General features: G+C 45.2%; 1 protein-coding gene and 1 long non-coding RNA gene across 5 annotated transcripts in view; one reads left to right on the top strand and one right to left on the bottom strand.

Moving 5' to 3' along the window:
- The window catches only part of Marchf3 (membrane associated ring-CH-type finger 3), a 163,800-nt gene that overhangs the window by 122,356 nt on the left and 22,217 nt on the right, over window positions 1–19,227 (top strand). The gene's annotated exons all lie outside the window — the stretch shown is intronic.
- Gm15345 lies at window positions 1,299–7,727 on the bottom strand. 2 transcript variants are annotated; one of them, XR_003952570.1, is made up of 4 exons: window positions 7,328–7,727; window positions 6,213–6,244; window positions 2,819–3,003; window positions 1,300–1,791 (listed from the first exon to the last, which is right to left on the bottom strand). It is a non-coding gene; the product is annotated as a predicted gene 15345 (long non-coding RNA). The 2 variants fall into 2 exon arrangements; XR_877454.3 differs by having other exon boundaries at window positions 1,299–1,791; window positions 2,819–6,244.

The following is a 19,227-nucleotide window of genomic DNA, read 5'->3' as shown; positions in this document are numbered from 1 at the left end:
AAATACCCATATATGTAAATAAAAATAAGTAAATCCTTGAAAAATATTTAGTACTTGTATATGTGTTAATTTCTTATATATCACTGTGTTAATTTTTACATAGGTATGTGACTATATACACTTATTCATATATGTCAGACTTGGGTAGAGCAATGCTGTACTCTTACTATGCTTTGTTTTCATTTGGAATATTCATCCAATTAAAAACAAGAGAGCTTTGCTTTAGAATGTCCATCAGCAACTCCTTATGGCAGTGGGTAATTTAACTATAACACCACAGGAGGTTTAAGTTGATTTGAGGAAATTCTGGAGGTGGGTCTTGTTGTGTTTGGAGCACCAACAAGCTTCTCTCTCCATCAAAGCCTGGGAGCGCAGTCCAGGGAGTACGGTATGTAGCCCACCATCAGACCATGTGCTCCTTGAGTTGGATTGGATTGATAGTGTCATTGTCACTGAGGAGCTTGAGTGTCTTCAGAAGGGGCCCACACTTTCCAGCTCCGCAGCTTGTCTGCTGCTCACACCCGCTCAGCCCTCTCACTGGCTTTCACTGCCTGCCTACTGTTCACGGAGATGGGGTGATTTCTTCCATCCAGTCTTTCTGCCAGCATTGGTCTTTGGGGAGGCTTGTAGGTGAGCCTAGTGGTTGGATCTTAAGAGTAATAGTAGCTATGCGTCTTTCCCTTGTGTATGACTGTTGCTAGCCACACATTACCTTGACCTTTGACCTGGTCACTTAACAGACCTTCCCTTCAAGCTATCTGCTTCCATGTGGCCTTGTGGCATTATCCTGACTCTGCCAGCCATTCTGATGACAGGTCAGATGGCCAGAAGCCACAGCAACCCTGAATCCTGCAGTCAATCGGCCTTGTGATCTCCTCTTGGTTTGGGTGGCTAATTTGGCAGTTGTTTCGTTACTTAACGCTTAGCTCCAGAGAAGCTGTTTTAAGGTATCTATTAAATTCACAGCTTGCTTCATTAAAAATCACTTCATTAAAAAAGCAAGCCAACCGAGTGTTCACATGGCCATGCCAGATGGAAGGAAGCTAAGTACCCCGTGCCTGTGCTTCAGCCCTTTCGTTGATGGTAAAGGATTAATTTGGGGGAAAATCCAATTCCCTGAATAAAAAGAGTTACATGAGAGGATTCTATTATTTTAAATTGCACTGACACTTGCAGTGAACTTGAGTTAAGATATACCTTGTAATCCACATTTTCATTAAGAACTGGTTCCTCTCCCTTCTTCATCCCGCCTGAAAACTTCAATGGGGTGAGATTTACAGAGACAGAAAACACCAAGAACTGTTGCATGTGACTTTATTTTCACCTTTCTGTGTTTCAAAAAGCAGAATGAAGGCAAAGCAGAGCCAGCAAACAGGTGTGCACCTGCTGGCCAGACATTAGCAGCAGCCCTTCCCAGAGCAGCCTCTTAGCAGCAGACAAAATGTCTGTGCTCTTCTCAAATCCATCCCTACATATTCCCACATGGCAAGAAAATCCAGCCAGGTTTTCTTTAAACACATCTGGACAGAGAGAAAGAGGAAGTCAACACAAGGAGACTGCGCTCCCATGGCTGACTCCCAGTGTGCCTGTATGAACAGCAAACGTTGGCTGTTAAGGGCTTGAGTCTTTGAAAGGCAGACAATTAAATGTTATTACATGGGAAATGGGGATGTGGAGGGAAAGCTGCCCCTGGACTGCTGGCAGGAGAGCTTTGTAAAGGGGAGTCCAAGAGAGGAGCATCGAAATGTCACCAACCCCTGCAGCTGATAGTCATCTTCCTCCTGAATCCTGCTGAAATAACAAGGCACAGTTAACTCTCAGGAATTGCCTGTGCAAAGATGCAAGGCACCTGGCAGAGCCAAGGAGAGGCATAAATTGTAGGAGGCACGTACAGACTTCTGAAACAGTTACAGAGTATGCATAGCAGTCCCTGCTGAGGGCTCCTGCCAGGCCTCCACGTGCCTCTGCAGTCCTAAGTCAACAACTAGCTTTTAATTATGAAGAAAGAATGCATTGCTTTAAAGAAATCCATTGAGAAATATTGGGAGTAAGGTAGGTCCTGCCTAGTGAACAGTTGTTACTAGCAATAGGAATTGCTAACATGGATACGGTAACTTCTCTTTGCCATAGACAGTGGAAGAGTGTTCAGTCTGTGATGAGAACTCAGTACTTTAGTCCCTTCTGATACTCTGATATTGTATTGTGCTGAGAGCCTTAATTTCCAGAATAGACCTAGATTGATTAATTTACTTTGAATCCACCTATATTTTAACTTTAAGGAGTTCATACCCCAGTTTTTTTCCCCTCCTGTTGACCCAGGCAAATAGAAAATATTATGTTATCCTATCTCAATGTCTTCTATATTCCTACAGTAATAAAACCTTTGTCCTACTTAGGAGATAAGGAAGCTGTAACTCGGAGGTACTGAGACACTTTTCAGCCTCAGGGCTAGTGAGGCAGAAGAATCAGCCAGGTCCTCTCACCAAAGTCCACATGGTGTCTACATATCTGGTGTCTTGGACCAATTGGGACTGCTATAACAAAATATTATAAAGTAAGGTGACTTATAAACAATATGCATTTATTTCCTACACTTATGGAGTCTGTTAACTCCATGATCAAAGTGCCAGGATGGTCAGGTTTGGAAAGGGCCCCTCTTCCAATATTGTAGTTTGTTGACTTCTTATGACATCTTCAAATGACAGGAAAGATCTTGCTCTTGGTGGTCTCTTCTCTAAGGGCACTTATGCCCATTATGAGAATTCTAGCCTCATGACCCAGTCCCCTCCCAAAGGCTCCACCTCTAAACACCACCAACCTGGCTGCTTGCTGATCCTTCTCCCTTTGCTCATCAGCACAGCATGTGCACAGGCAGAGCCCACAGCTTCCTGCCAATCACCAGGTTTTCCACAGAAATGAGGGTTGAAGATATAGTCATTGGTAGAGCAGGGCCTGGCAGGTAAGGCCCTAGGTTCATCCCTGACACAGGGGATAGAGGCAGGGCTAAGAGGAGGGAAGGAAGGAGGGAAAGAAAGGGAGATGAAAAACACTGTTAATGAAGCCTGGTTTCCTATTGATACTCAGTTTGTCTCTTAAATCCAAAACTGGTTGTCAAGAGGGAAGAATGTATAGACGGAACTCCGAAGCCTTTTAGGGAAGTGGAGCTAATTCAGTATGACAGTATCATGGTGAACATATGTCACTACATACTTGCCAAACACAAAGAACGTTTAACACCAAGAGCAAACTCTGGGGTCACCTATGGACTTTCAGGAACAGTGGCGTGTCAGTGTAGGCTGATTGATTGACCCGTGTGCCGTTCTGTTCAGGATGTTGATGACGGCAGGCATTGGTTCCTTTTCTCATTTCTGCGACAGAAGCAACTTAAGGTTTACGGTTCATTAGGGCAGAGAAGGTCCACTAGCAGGGCCAGCTCCTGCCCAGTGCAGGAGGGGCATAAGGCCGTTTGCTCTCCTCGTGGCTGTCCAAGAATTAGACCACACAAGCTGGAACTGGGGTCAGGCTATAACCTACAAGGCCTGCCTCCCCTTGAGCTGGGCCCCTCCTCCTAAAGTTCCACAAGCTCCCAAAACAGTGCTACTAGCTAGGCACCAGGTATTCAAACACGTGAGGGTGCGTGTTGCAGTGGCTATTAGGAGTGGGAAGAGTGGTATGTGGGGATTCTGGAGTTCCTATTCTACTTCTCTAGGAACCAAAGGCTGCTCTAAAATATAGTGTATTTTTAAAAAGAAAAAACTCCCTGGGCCAGCAGCATGGCTCAATGTGTAAAGGCCCTTGCACAAAAGCCTGATAACCTGCCTTCAGTCCCAGGACCCACACAAAGGTGGAAGGAACTGTCTCCAAAAGTCATCTTCTCACCTCCACACCTGTTGTGGCACACATGCCACACACTCACAAATAATAGTTATTATTATTATTCCCAAAATGTACCAGATTGAGTGCTGGGATAACCCGAGTGGCATTTCGCCCTGTCTCTTACACTCTAGTCTAATTGAGAAATAGATGTTAGCTCTACTAACCCATGCAGAGGTAGAAACGGTTGTTCTTCATTTCCAAAGTACTTTGCCTATCCCTTCCTCTCTCCTTTCACCCAGTTACTCTTTCTCCACACTTGAGTCTCCCTTTCTCTGAATCATTACGTCACTGGTTTCCTCTGAGAGAACTTCCAAAGGAGATATGCATTAGAAAGCCAGGAAACTCAACAGTGTGCAGAGCCTTGCCTGTCCTTCTGGGCCCGGTGGTGGCCAACCACAGTGAGGTTGAGTTCTCCAAAGATGCTCAATGGGATAACTTGCTTTGTCAAACTTTGTTTCGAAACCCTTGAAAAATAACACTGCATCTCCCCTGGAATTACTTGTATAATCGCCTCAGTCTCTGCCTCCTGTTCTTGACAGACACAGCTGGTCTGGGGAAAGATAAGAGCAGCCCCTTGCCAGGTCTCTGGGTCCTCAGCCTTACCTTCCCTCCTGTTATTCACCATGCATGCATTTCTACACTTGTCTTCTCTACTGCACAGCTGCCCTCGCTCCAAAAGCAGGGAAGCTTGGGAGCTTGTTGGGATAGCCCTTGCCCGTCGTCACCGAGTTAGAGGGTCAGATTGCTCTGCTGGCACGTGAGAAAAACACAAGGCGTGTTGTGTGTGAATAACACAAATAACACAAAAGACAGGGAAATGTGTTTAAGCTTTTTCCTTCCTTTCTGAATTCTGAAAGATTAAGTTTGCTTTTATGCTCTGCCACTTGGGAGGATGTATAAACCTGTAAGACCTGTGAAGACGCCCATCAGATTGAGAAACAGTGTTTCCCACTCAGTGAGTGTTGTGTCGGGACTTTACCTTCAGGGATGATAGTAGCAACTGGAAGATGGAAACAGTGTTGAGATTCAAATCTTGCAGGACCGGGAAGGGAAAGGCTGAGATCATTCATAGGAGACCCTGGCAGTGACATCGTCATGAAAGGTGTAAGATGGAATGTACAGACACTTGCTAACTAGCCTGCCTGCCTCCCTCCAAAGGCTTGCTGTTTGCACATAGGTAGTGTGAGAAATGCCTCAAGAGATAAGAGTAAAGATGGCTCCATTATGTTCCTAATTATGTGGCTTTAGCATCCAACCCCAGAAGTCACTCATTTGTCACAACTCATTTCCAGATGTGTAAGATATACCTGGTGTTCATCTGAACACAGCCCTATCAGGTGAAGGATGATAAGGTAACAGGACATACCTGCAAGGCTCATCTGGCAAGATGGAGGTTTCTATGAGGAAACCTATAGGAGGGGGCTTCAGGTGTTTTTAAACACAGCATTTTTCCAGTCTCCATTTTTTTTAAACAGCTTTGCACATTGAAGTAGAATTCACATGTCATGAAACCCCACATTTAAATCATACCAACTCAGTGGCATTCAGTGTAACCAAAGAGCTGAATAACCATCTCCACAGCCAATATTAGAATGTTTCCACTGCGCCCCAGAGAGACATCACACAGCTCATCTGCCCGCACCTCCAGCCCATGGCTCTTGCTCGCCCTTTGAGATTGGCCTCCTTGACTTGGCACAGGATTTGCAAGATCCAGCTTTGAATTCACAGGAGCAGGATTGTGAGCCTCCTGGCTGTGGGTGCTCTTCACTTCTTGATTGCTTGTGTTCACGGTGACCTGCCAGGTACCTCCTGCCGTTGCCTGGGCTGCCGCTCTGAGCATTGAACCTCTCCTACTCCTAGGCACAGCCACCTCCCCTTTAGCAGCTGGAAACTGGTTCAGGGCTGGTAGTGGGTTTTCCCTCTGGAAGGTTGGCTCTCTCCCTATCATGGTAAGATGATGAAACCTTGTTCATATTGTCTCTCATTTCATGAAAATGATTTGCACGCTGACTTTTTAATACTGTTAGAGTCCTTGCCATTCTTCCTCGGCAAGCTCCTTCCCTAAGTCCATTCCTTCAGTGTACTTGCTGTCTCGTTCTACTGCCTTGTGTCTCACAGAGTTCGTTTCTAAAATCTCACATTTTATGCCTTTCTTTGATCTTTGAACTTTTTCACAGGGTGGGCAGTGCTCAGGGTCTAAACAGAAATCTTACTCTCAGGCAGCCAAGCCTATCACCATCTCCAACTCAGGAAACCCCAGAGAATCATGCTGGACCATCACCAAGGACTATCTATCTTAAGAAAATGTGGGAGATACTTTAGAAGGTGCTTCTTACCTTGTCCTGTGTCTCTGGGATATTCTGAGAATCTAGTAAAAAAAAAAAAAGTTTATGTTCAAAACCAAGTTCAAACGGATGGTGGGTTTTCTCAAGCTCTTCGTTTGATCACAAGTCAAAGTGCCCCCATCTAGAAAGTTGTGTAAACTGAAAAGGAACAGAGACATCTTTTTCCAGAAGTGAGTCCAGCATGTATAATGAAATATCTGCAGTCTGAAAACAGAGAAAAGTTCTCCACACCTCATAGCAGCTTCCTTCCACACAAGGAGGCCACGTGATGTCGTGTGAACCACAGCAGTGGGTGAATTGCTGTCTTAGGCAAGAGTCCACCATGCAGTTGTGCACATGCACAGGGCCTGGGCTAGTGATTAATTTGGCTTCTTCTATGGTTAACTTGGCTCTGCCATAAGGACACCTCTGGGTACATGTCTCAAGACTACTGAAGCTCAAAATGTGTGTGTGTGTCACCCAGCTGGAATAGATGTTTCCCACAGACAGCAGCTACTCACCCAGCCAGGGTCCTCCACGCCCCTCCTGCACATATTAGTCCCTGAAGTCATGACTCATACTATCCTTGAGTTCTCAGCCTTACCCCTTAAAAAATCTTCTCTGGGGGCTGAAAGATGACTCAACAGTTAAAAGCACTCACTGCTCTTAACAGAGGTCGTGAGTTCAGTCCCCAGTACCCATGTGGGACACCGAAGAGTAACCTGTAACTCTAGTTCCAGCAAATCCAATACCCTTTTCTGGCCTCTGCAGTCATCCATATACACATGGCACACACACACACACACACACACACACACACCATACCACAGCACACCACACAATCTTAAAACAGAATATCTTCCCTGGGGCACCCCTAGCTAGCAAAGCAATCTATGGTTATTGAACATAATAAGGTAATGCCACCAAAATAACGAGCACTACCTTTCCCTCTGTGACAGAGTGCCACATAGTCACCTGCTCTGATCATCTACACCAAACCCCATGAGAGATAAGCAGAGAGTGCAGGGAAGCAGGAAGAATGGGTGGCTAGGCAGCGAGTGAGAGGCTCTTCAGTGAGGTGCCTAACAAGGAGCATGTCTGAACCGTTGAAAGCATGAGCCACTCACATGGTGCCGGCGGAGATGTACAGCATCATCCAAACTGCTCCTGCAGTAAGGGCTGCCTATGAAAGTGATGCACAGAGTTATCCAGCAACATCAGGAGTCATCAGCACTGGCACAGCTCGTGGGTTTAAGCATTGTTTCAAGTAGAGCCTAGAGAAGATTCTAGCCCTCTGTGTACTAGGGTATGCCTACTGTCAGCGAGGCCAGCCAGTCTATATCCTGCATGTATATCTAGCAAGACCTGTTTTACTGTATTGGATGGGAAGATTCTGTGTTTACGTGTGTGTGTGTGTGTGTGTGTGTGTGTGTGTCCTGTTCATCTTAATTCTACCTAGAGATATTCCCTGGTTTGCAAGGATTTGTTTTCTCAGCCAATATCTATTGAGTGTAACTTAAGGATTCTAGAAAATAGGACTAGAGACATAGACAGGCCAGGTGCAAGCAATATTCTAAGAAGGCTTACCTGCTAGGACAGAAGGATTTTTTTAAATGCATACAAATATCATTTCTGAGAGTGAGATAAGTCATAAAGGAACAAAACAAGTGCCCGTGAGACAAAAGGTCGAGGGGTAGATCTGGGATGTCCTGTGAAGAAGGAGCTGTAAGTGACAGTCCAGCCATGAGAGAGAAGCAGGGAGAGAGGCGCTCCAGGCAGGAGGAACAAGCACTTAAAGGACCCAAGCCAGAAATGAGGAGAAAAGAGCTAGATGAAAGATGCTTAAACTTCTTCATAGACCCTTTGGATGTCTGTGAGAGCCTTGTATTTTTAACTGCATAGCACTAATTACATAAGGATGTGAAGGAAATAGATTACATTAAAATGTAGTTATCAAAATATTTAAAAGGCAGTGGTGCCGTGAAAGGCAAATTCTTCTTTATTAATGCGTTGTGTGGCAGACCAAGTAATTATCTCTGAAATAGCAATATTCCAGACTACCTGCAACCATTGTGATGTGATATGAAATATCTATGGCTCTGGGGATGACAAGTGCTGCTAATGACATTGAGATTGTCTGCATGACTGAGTGGGAGGCTCAACTGCAGTTAAGGGTCTGAAACCAAAGATGAGATTTTTTCCCCCATCCAAAACCATAGATCCTGTGAATGTACCATTGACCCCTTGTGTCTGTATATGTAAAAACCCAAATCATGCAAGACTCTTTGGAGAATGTGGAGTTTGAAGCAAGAAAAGTGGTGCAGTCTCACCACAGTATGGAAACTGGCTTCCAGAACATCAGGAATGGAAGAGTATAAAAGATGGCTGAGTGGCTCAGAAAATAAAAGGGGAACTTGGAAAAAAAGTAATAAATGGCATTGGAAGCCAGGCATAATGGCATCTGCCATCAGTCTCTGCACTTAGGAGGCTAAAGCCAACTATCCCAAGGATGAGACCAGCTTGAGTCAGCAGTGAGACCCTACTGGGGTCAGGGGAGGAAGCAATGGCATTAGAGAGACAGAACAATCCAGGAGATAGGACTTGCTCATAGATTGACTATGGGGCTGGAGGACAGGAAGAAATGGGAGGTGACACTGGTGCTGCTGCATGCTGGTGTGGCCCACTCTGGAAGGGGCCTGGGTTCACTGGAGTGATGGAGGTTCATTATTCCATTATCTGCCTTGTGAGATTTGAGCTGCATATTCCACACAGTAAGCTACCATGCACACAAGTCCAGGGGCCATAGAGGGCCAGCCTGAGGGGTGATGTACACGCTCCTTGGTTGATCCTGATGTTTTCAGATCAAGTGGGAAACTGCAAGTTCTCCATCGTCTTTGTGTCAAGTAGGGAGGGCCTTTTATCACCCCTGAAAAAGCTGAACCTTCTACTCCCTCTAAGGGAGACTCCCTAGGAGGGAAGGAACTTGATAAAGGTCATGGTGTCAGAGAAACCTACATGGAGACAAATGGACAGTGCCCCATCCCCTCTGCCAAGCCTGTGTCTTATCCACTGCCTCCTCAATGCTATCCATGCAGGAAAGAATGAAAAACAAGGATTAAAATTCCAGGGAGAGCAAAAGCAAGAAGTGCTAAGAGAGTGGAGGCCAGAGGCTTTACATATTGGCTTCTCCACCATCTGACCTTGAACAGGCAACTCGACTGCCTGAGGCTTAACTTTCTATCTGGAACAGGAGTAATGGCACCAACCGGTATTATTACACTCAGGAAGATGTTCAAACAGGCGCATGAGAAACACTCAGTGCACAGTTCTGGCTAAACTAGAGCTGTTTAATTTTTAAATGTATATTTGCTATTGTGGATTTCTTAATTATTTCAAGGTAGTGTCTTCAAAAGAGAGAGAGAGAGAGAGAGAGAGAGAGAGAGAGAGAGAATAATTATATGAATACAATGTCCAAATGAATACAAAGGACCTTGAATAATTTTGCTGGGTTTCTCATGCTATTTCATGACCTTTTGAGAAAAGAAAGCATTCCATGGTCATTTTCATATTAGAAAAAAGCTTAAATATAAACTACAGGTTTTTCATCTTACAGTAACAACAAAAGTAACTGTTTCAGAAATAAAGTGAGATTTTCTATATATGGCTGTCTTTAATCTAGACTAAAAGCAGTGAACTTGATGACTTGGTGTTTGCACACAACAAAACACTTTCTTTCCCGTCAACTTAATTAGTCTAACTAATACCATAGGATCAGCCCTGGTCAGGGCTGCCGACTGCTTATTTACTGGTTCATTTTCATTAAGTATCTAAGATGTCTCAGTGCTGCTTCCAGGTCAAGCCATGTGTGAACAAAAAAGGACAAGGTCTCTGGGGCCAGAGAGATGGCTCAGTGGTTCAGAACACCTCGCTCTTTCAGAGGACCCAGGGTGCAGTTTCCAGCATCTACACAATGGCTTACAACCATCCATAACTCCAGTTCCAGGGAATCCACCCTCTCGCTCTGTAGGCACCAGGTACACTTATGAGTGTATACATACATGCAGGCAAAGACTCACCCACATAAACTAAAAAGGAGCTTTTTTGTTTTGGTTTGGGGTGGAGGGGGTCTAAGACAGCATTTTTCTGTATAGCCTTGGCTGTCCTGGAACTCGCTCTCCAGGAGCTGGCCTCCAACTCAGAGATCTGACTGCTTCTACCTTCCAAGTGCTAGGATTAACGGTGTGTATCACCATACCCAGTCTAAAGATAAATAAAGAAGAGGGGGAAGGGAAGGGACAGGGATCAGAGGAGTGGGAGGAAGAGGAAGGAGGAGGAGGAGGAGGAAAAGAAGAAACAAACTCAGTGGTATTTTGGAAGGTTTTTTTTTTCCTTATATAATTTTGTATCTCTCTTTTTTTTTTCTTTTGGTCTCATATTACTTACAGGTCTTTTGCTTATATATGACAATTTCTGGTTTTATGTTTTTATGGGATTTCCATGTGTGTACCTCTGTGTTTCTTGTGGTTTTCCCCCCCCTTTGGTACATTTTTTTTCTATTTGTTTGTTTTATACTATTCTGGTTTATTTGTTTGTTTTAGTTTTAGATGCCTGTTTTCTAATGATAAAAAGAAAGGGTATGGATTTGAGTGGAAGGGGAGGTGGAGAAGATCTGGGAGGAGTTGGCAGAGATGAGACTTTAATCAGAATCTACTGTGTGAAGAAAATCTATTTTCAATTTTTTTTTAAAGAAAAAAGAAAAAAATACTAGGGTATTGCTAGAATAATACTATAACTACATAAAGAGAAGGAAAATTGGCCTCTTCTAGACATGAGCTCTGGATTGGTTATTCAACACAAAGTACTCAGCTCAGAAGTCACATCTGCACAAGCTGTACTAAATGTACTCAGCAGTTTGCATTTGTGTGTGTGTGTGTGTGTGTGTGTAACAATATGTTGTTGTGTTATGTAACAATATAAATGTCTTCAAGGAGGTTTTGCTGTAATGAGTAGTAACAAATGAATAAGTTAACAAAGAAATAATGTTCCTTTCAGAGAGTCATTCTGTGCCCTGTAGAAAATACGCCAGGTGTTCACAGATGTGTGTATGTGGTGTGGATATTTGTGTGTGTGTGTGTGTGTGTGTGTGTGTGTGTGTGTGCGTGCATGTGTGTATGTGTGTGTGCACTCATGCACGCGCACGCACGAACACACGCACATATAGGCCAGAAGTGAACACCATGTGCCTTCCTCTACTGCTGTCTCCACCATGCTTGTTCAGAAGGGTCTCTTCACAGCTTGTGCAGATGTGACTGCTGAGCTGAGTACTTTGTGTTGAATAACCAATCCAGAGCTCATGTCTAGAAGAGGCCAATTCTCCTTCTCTTTATGTAGTTACAGTATTATTCTAGCAATACTCTAGGGCTTTTTCTTTTTTCTTTAAAAAAAAAATTGAAAATAGATTTTCTTCACACACACAGTAGATTCTGATTAACCTGGAGCTCGCTGACTGGCTTGACAGTCTGCCCAGAAGGCCCTGGGATCCTCCTGTCTCTGCCTCATGTCCTTCCCTTTCCCATCAAGCTTCAGGGTAACAGGAACACAAGCCATGCCCAGCACTGGGGATCCCAAGTCAGGTGCTCAGGCTTGCATAGCAGGTACTTGGCCTACTGAGCCCTATAAGCATTTTCAATGAGCTAAGAGTTAAATGACAAGGAGTTAGCCATTCAAGAGCATGGGTGAAGTCTGTTCTCTGAAGGGGAAGCTAGTGAGAGACACAGTCAGAACAGCGGGATGGGATGAGGTCTGACCCTGTATTTCCCAGCACGGTGGATTTTATTAGAACTGCTGGGGAATTGGGAATAAAGAGTGTGTTTGGTATTTCTAGAAGACAATGACTATTGTTTCTGACTGGGCTATATGGTGGCAGAAAGGAACTGGGAAGGTATTGTCTCCAGGCAGGGCCTAATAGGGACCCAGACTGACCTGGTAGCAACGAGGGTGGAATGAAATACACAGACCATAGCTGACAATTTGAGATATTATCAGCAGGACTTCCGGAAGAGCTATAAGAGCAGGGTAAGACACAGAAAGGAAACAGGGCTCTTAAGTGAGTACGATAGCAGATTTGTCATTTACAGATAGAGATTTGGAAATAAAAGCTTGGGCTGGTCCTGTTAGACGGATGACATTTGAGTTGTCTGTTAGTCATCTCACTGGTGATGTGGAGTGGGCTGTTGGATGTGTACGGCTAAAGCTTTGGAAGGAGGCCAAGGCTTGAGCAATCATCTGATAAGTTCTGACTTCCAGCCTAGCTGCATGGGTATCCACAGTGAGCATCTCCTCGGCTTCCCTAGAGTCGGGCTTTCCCTCTGCCCAGCTCCAGCTGACCAGGAATCGCATGCTTGGACAGCCTGAGGATTCAAGGGACTCAAGCACTGGTAGCAGTGTGTGGTCCTGTTGTCTGCTTTGTTTCAGGCAAGGGAAAAAGCATGGTTTCCAGGTTTTATCTCCAGTTTTTAAGCATGCAAAGGGTCTGCCACCTCCTTTCATCACACTGCCCCTCCATGTCCCAGCTCCACAGACAAATGGAGACAGTTCAGCCTAATGTGTGCACTGCTAAAGTAAGTCTCCCAAGGGCCAAGTGAACGGGGCACATTCAGACAAGAACCAGAGTGAGTGCACATTGAAAACTTGCCTTCTCTGCCTCAATCCCAGCTCCAGAAACTGGAGTGTGTCCTCCTCCCAGTTTCTTTCATTCTCATGATGGCTTCCAATTAAGGAGATTTGTGGGAGGGATATAATGGGTGGAACCTATTGCTCACCAAAATGTGATCTGGTTCTAGTGCAAGCTCACCTACAAAGCGTGCTTCCTAGCTTGGGGACTTAACCTTGGCAACTCAAGGCAGAGTCTACCATGCCCTCATACCCACCCTCCAGTGAAGGACTGTGATGACCAGGCTTATGTCAACTGACACATAGCCTAGAGCTATCTGAAAGGAGGGACCCTTGATTGAGAAAAATGCCTCCATAAGATCCACCTGTGAGGCATTTTCTTAATTAGTGATTAGGGCCCAGACCGTTGTGGGTAGTGCCACTCCTGGGCTGGTGGTCCTGGATTCTGTAAGAAAGAAGGTTGAGCAAGGCAATAAGGGGCACCCTTCTGTGACTTCTGCATCAGCTCCTGCCTCCAGGTCCCTGACCTGCTTGAGTTCCTGTCCTGACTTCCTTCAGTGATGAACAGCAATGTAGAAGTGTAAGCCAGATAAGCACTCTCTCCCCAACCTGCTTTTTGGTCATGCTGTTTCATGGCAGCAATAGAAACCCTAACTAAGACAGGGACTTAACATAGTGACAGTGTAAAACCATCTTAGAGGTTTGTCCCAGCCAGTGAGTGAGACCATGTCACTGGTAGTCAGATGCTGTGCTAACTCCTAGAGTGTCTCAGGCCCTACTCTGCCCATTACAGTTGGGTTTCTCCTTGGTCTGTTTGTTGGATGAATTTAATTCCAAAAATAGACCAGCACCATGGCTCAGGAACAAGTTAGTGATTAAAACGATACTTCCATAGACAAGTGGGCAGCTCAGCTCACTGCTGGCTATTTCAACCCAAAGATTTTGTCTGCTTCGTGGGTTGTTTGGTTGGTTCTTTTTTTTTTTTTTTTTTTTTTTTTTTTGCTTGTTTGGGCTTTTCGAGACAAGATCTCCCTGGGTAGTCCCTGCTGACTGCTGCCTCCCAAATGCAGGGATTAGACATGAGCCATCACACCTGCTTGCCTTGGTTTTTTGTGGCATCAGAGAAAACAAAGCAGGAAGAAGGCCAGCCAGCTGAAAGAAGCCATACAGATTAGTATGACCTCCAGCATTGACCTTGGCCTTCAAATGCAACTAACCACCAACCAAGTGTTAGCTGAGGAGTAAGATTAAACTGTTCAGCACTGGCCTTTTAGCTGCAAACGATGTCCACAGTGGCATGGTGGTGTCTCTCACCAGGGCAAGCACCACGAGCAGATATTGTTTGTGCTGATAAGAACTGTTAAGGTATGAGCCTCTGCCTCTATTCTCTCCCCTCTGTTTTTGCTAAGGATGATGAAGGATACGATAGAATGGTTATGAGCACACTCACTAGAACTAGACTACCTCAGACAAAAGCCAGGGCCACTCTTGTACAGCTTACCTTCTACAAAGATTATGCTATGAATTATCATGTGTCACATTTCAGATAATGCTGTGCAGATATAGTAAGGGCTCAGGAGACAAGCTGTTATCATTGGTTCAGGATGTGAACCGTGTGTGCAGCAAGCACTGTCCTGGGCACTGCACATGTGGATGAAGCTCAGCAGGGAAAATCAAGGCTGCTCACACCTTCCCTGATGCTCGCTGCATACTTAGGGCATGAGACACCACTACAGAGTGGCTGCCTTGCTCAGTGTAGGGTCAATGTAACTGACAGAGAAGCAGAAGCCGTACGAGAACCAGAAAGGCAAAGGCACTGTAACTGAGATCAGCCTTTTGCCTGTTATGAATTAGGCCCAATGTGCATGATAATGTTGCTGAGATTAAACACCCAGAAATTGGACCTTATTCTGGTTAGACAAAAGAATTAACATCGATCAAAGCAGCAGCCCAGGAAATGTTGTAGAATTACCATGCTAACATCCTGGGCAGCCAACCATTCAGCAACATGATATACATCCCCTAAACCCCAGCTTTGCGTGCCATAGAGTTAGCATGACTTACCACGTCTTGCCTACGTTAAAAAAAAAAAAAAAAAAAAAACTTAGCATACACTTGTACTCTCACACAGTTATCATTTGATATAAAATACAAGTGTTAATATAGACAGAGGCTGGTTTGAATCCCACTCTACCACTCACTTGCTAGCTATCCTTGGGTAGGTTATGAAACTCCCTGCTCCCCTGTGTCAGTATCTGTGAAGTGGGGACTACTGCAGGCTGTATTTCACACCAGTGTTCCAAGGTAAGTGCTTGTACTGTGGTGCTGTGGACCAGCCAGACACCCACTCACCCCACCCCCACCCCGGTCTGCTACTCTTCAGTCTCCCCCTCTCTCCCCTCCCTCTCCCCACTCTGTTTCTCTCTGTGTCTCTGTCTTTCTCTCCCTCTCTCCCTTTTCCTCTTCTCTCTCTTTTCTTGCTAATGAGTTTGTGTATATGTATACACAAACTATATGTATATGTTCTATACAAAGCATATGTAGATATAGCTATGTGGTCCATGTTCATTTCCGAAAAACAGAATATATTTCATAAAATCTTAAAACCAGTTCTAATCTCATAATTCTGTGCCAAAAATAACTACTGCTTTGTCAAGTATCCCGCTAGTCTTTGTCCATGTGATACACCATGTGTTAGTAAGTTTAAGTTTCTATGTCTGCATAACTATATCTACATTCATAGGATCAGAGTATATATTCTAACCAGAAGAAGTTTTGCTGCTCAGCAGTATACCATGTTTATAAACAAAAGACTGCATCATCACTTGGAATTACTATTTTAAGTAAATTCTGGAATTTAGTTTATATTGTTAGAAGTTTAAGCTGATGAAATACTCTGTTACGCACTCTGCTGGACTGAAAACCTCCGTGTTGGTTTATATAGGTGTTTGCCCATGTTTTTCCCAACAGCAGATTACTGTGTCTCTTCCTGATCAGAGAGGCCAGGGGCACATGGGGTTCAAAGGAAACTCATACTTCACTTAGCGGCACTAATTCATTAACACATAACAGAAAAGTAAGCAGGGCCTTCCCAAAATGGTGCTAATAAAGGACAACTGGAGACATACAAAGTGGGCTAGACATGTCTCAGGGATACAGAAGATCAGAGAACACTTAGACTGCAAGCCACGGGGACCAGGGCATCAGAGTATCCACGGTTTTCACTTTTATCGAGGAAGGGGGGTAGTGAGGCATGAAGCCAGGACCTTGCGCACGCTGTGCATTCACTGTGCCACCGAGCTGCTTCCTAAGCCCCTCTGTGTTTGCTTTGCTAGATAAATATGGGGCTGGGGGGGATAGTTCCATGGTTAAAGCACTTGCCGTGTGTACCAGCGAGGACCAGAGAACTTGTTAAAGCCAGATCTAGTAGTACCTGTCTGTAATCCCACCCCCAGCCCTGGCGTACTCCAGGAAGATGGGAATCTGAGACAGGAAAATGCCAGCAGCTCGTGCACTAGCTAGCCTTGTGTACTCAGCAGTGTAAACTAAGAAGCCCTGTCCCAAATAAGGTGAAAAGAGAGGACCAACACCCACAACTGCCCTCTGACCTCTACGCATGCACCGTGGTGTGTACACACCTACACTCACACACACAAAGATATATTAAATAAATAAATATAAATCTTACATATGTTTATCAAGTAAATGCTGGTTCATAAGTATTTCCTGTCATAACTAGAGCATCCCCTGCACAGGACATTGTCAGAGGCCACATTGATAAGTAAAAGAAGGTAGTGTTAATAAAATATGTCCAGCGAGGTGTAGTGGCTCACCCCTTTATTCCTGACATCTGGGAGGCAGAGGCTGGTAGATCTCTGTGATGGACTAGAGGCCAGCTTGATCTACATAGCAAGTTCTAGGCCTGCCAGAGATGCATAGACCCTATCTTTAGATAAATAAAAACATGTCCACAATTCCCCAGTAAAGGAAAGGGAAGTTGTGGTCAAGGAAGCAAACCAGACTCTACACACGTGTAGCATGTTTCCTGAGAGCCCTGTTCCTGTAAACGTGTGTGCAGAGGTGCGTGCATGGACTTCCTGTCTGCCTCCAGAGAACACCCAACTCTAAAGGGACTGCTGTGCTAGACCTTAGGTACTATTGCTTTAGGAACCTAAGTAATGTCTTGCTATTTAAATTTTCAAATATTTTTACTATAGCACATCTGAACGACAGTGGGGAGAGCCTGACCAGCCACCTCCTCATCTTGGCCTCTGTGTCACTTGGTGCAATCATTTAACCTTTCAGAGTCTGTACAATTGAGATAATGATGACCTATTTCTATCCTCCAGGTCTTAGGGGTTGTGCCAGTATTTAGGCAAGAAAATGTTAGTTAATGAGAGCTCTCTGAAGCTTCTGAAGTGTGGGAGGTGACATACCAGCACATGGCAGGGTTAATGGATTTGCACTTGATCGCTTGGGTATCTGTGTTAAATATTCATAATGTGGGATTCATATCCACAAACAAGTGGACTCCTCCTTGTCTGTGTCCTCAAGTTTATTCATGCCCACTTTGGGGCTGAGATTGACTTCCTTCAGCATCTCAGCCCAGTTTTCAAGGGGGTTATCACTAGAAGCTGATGTGCTGGGATCCGGGCAAACACGAGGAAGGACCCCTCCCACAGACACTGTTCTATGCCTTATCCCCCTGCCCCTTCGACTTATTCTTGAGACTTCTGCCAGTCACGCCCCCGCTTACCTGGCACCTGTGTGGCAGTTGTGCTTTGCTTCTGTCCTCACATATGACCCTGTCTTCCTTCTTTGGTCATTCTCATGTGCCTGTGTCAGCCCATGGCCGGGATGCAGGAATTGCTGCACTGGCTAGTTGGGATCTCCCCTCGGCATCCTTGCAGGGCTCCTGTCTGGTGCCATCAAAGGCAGCACTGGGCTTGTGCTGACAGACAATGCAGGAACTCGTTTGTTGGGGAGAACAGTATGGAAGACAGAGTCCACAATGTCAGTGCACCTACCCCATCAGTGTCCTACAGTACCTCCCTCTCAGGGCTTGTTGGCCTCTTCTGTCACTACATGGGACAGCTGCTGGAAACAGAAGCTAGAAGTGGTCATTTGGTTGGATTGTGCTTCAAGCGAATCTGTAGGAAAGCCACCGGGCTTCAGTACTGTGTATGCTGACACCAATATGTAAATGCAGAATTGCATTGTAACCCACTGCAGACTGCAGGCTGTGCGGGGGCATGCACTTCCCCCATCTCAGGCAGCTACCGCGTACAACGACAGCAGCCCAAACTGCCTTCATAGTCTCACAAGAAATTCTCATCCCTGGCCTTTCTGCAGGTCAGAGGTGATCCTGAGTAAGGACACTAGGGGTCTGAAAAGCCAACCCAGGGACATTCCAAAGTTTGTGGAGTTGGGCCAGTGTCATTTTGTGCTAAGAGTCACCAAGACTGTCCTTGGATTCAGTGATTCACTGGGGCTCACAGGACTGAGAAAAGCTGTCACACTTGAAGTGTGACATTACAGCAGAGGGATCCAGACTAAAAGGAGAAGCAGGACAAGGCACCTGGGAAACTGTCCAAACTGCCAGATGTCCTTTCCCAGTGATGTCACCTGGATGTACTTAACATTTTTTTGACACACTCTCATATATAGCAGAAAATAGCTTTGAGCTCATAATCCTTTTGCCTCTTCTTCTCAGGGACTGGAACGATGGACGTAGTCACCACGCCCAGCTAGTTACACTTCAGTGTTTAGCAGTAATTTGTACAAATACCTGTAAAATATTGTCTATCAAGGAAGCTCACCTGAGCCTCACAATCACTGGGGTCACCCATGCAGGTATAGGCTACCTGTGTAACTGACCTCCGCCACTTAGATCACAGACCCTCGGGACAAATATTCGCATGAACTATGTATCACATTATTGGCATAAACTGTCTGGTTATGTGCCCTAAGGCCTCAGGCATACAAAATGCTTATCAGACAGACGATTATAAGGATTTAGATGTCTTTTCTTTTTTTTGGGGGGGGGGGGGTTGGGGGGGGGTTTTTTTTTTTTGGTTTTTTGAGACAGGGTTTCTCTGTATAGCCCTGGCTGTCCTGGAACTCACTCTGTAGACCAGGCCGCCCTCGAACTCAGAAATCCGCCTGCCTCTGCCTCCCGAGTGCTGGGACTAAAGGCGTGTGCCACCACACCTGGCTTAGATGTCTTTTCTTAAGAGCCAATCCAAAGCCAGTCCTGCAAACAGACTTTCTTAGGGATTTGCAGGATTTCCGCACCCAGGCCTGCTGAGCTAACCCCACCCTGCCCACATTCCCAGAGTCAATCCACAGGAAAGCC

Source organism: Mus musculus, chromosome 18, assembly GCF_000001635.26.
Source record: "Mus musculus strain C57BL/6J chromosome 18, GRCm38.p6 C57BL/6J".
Lineage (NCBI taxonomy): Eukaryota > Metazoa > Chordata > Mammalia > Rodentia > Muridae > Mus > Mus musculus.
The sequence above is the reverse complement of the archived record's forward strand: the minus strand, read 5'-3'. Positions and strand labels throughout refer to the sequence as shown.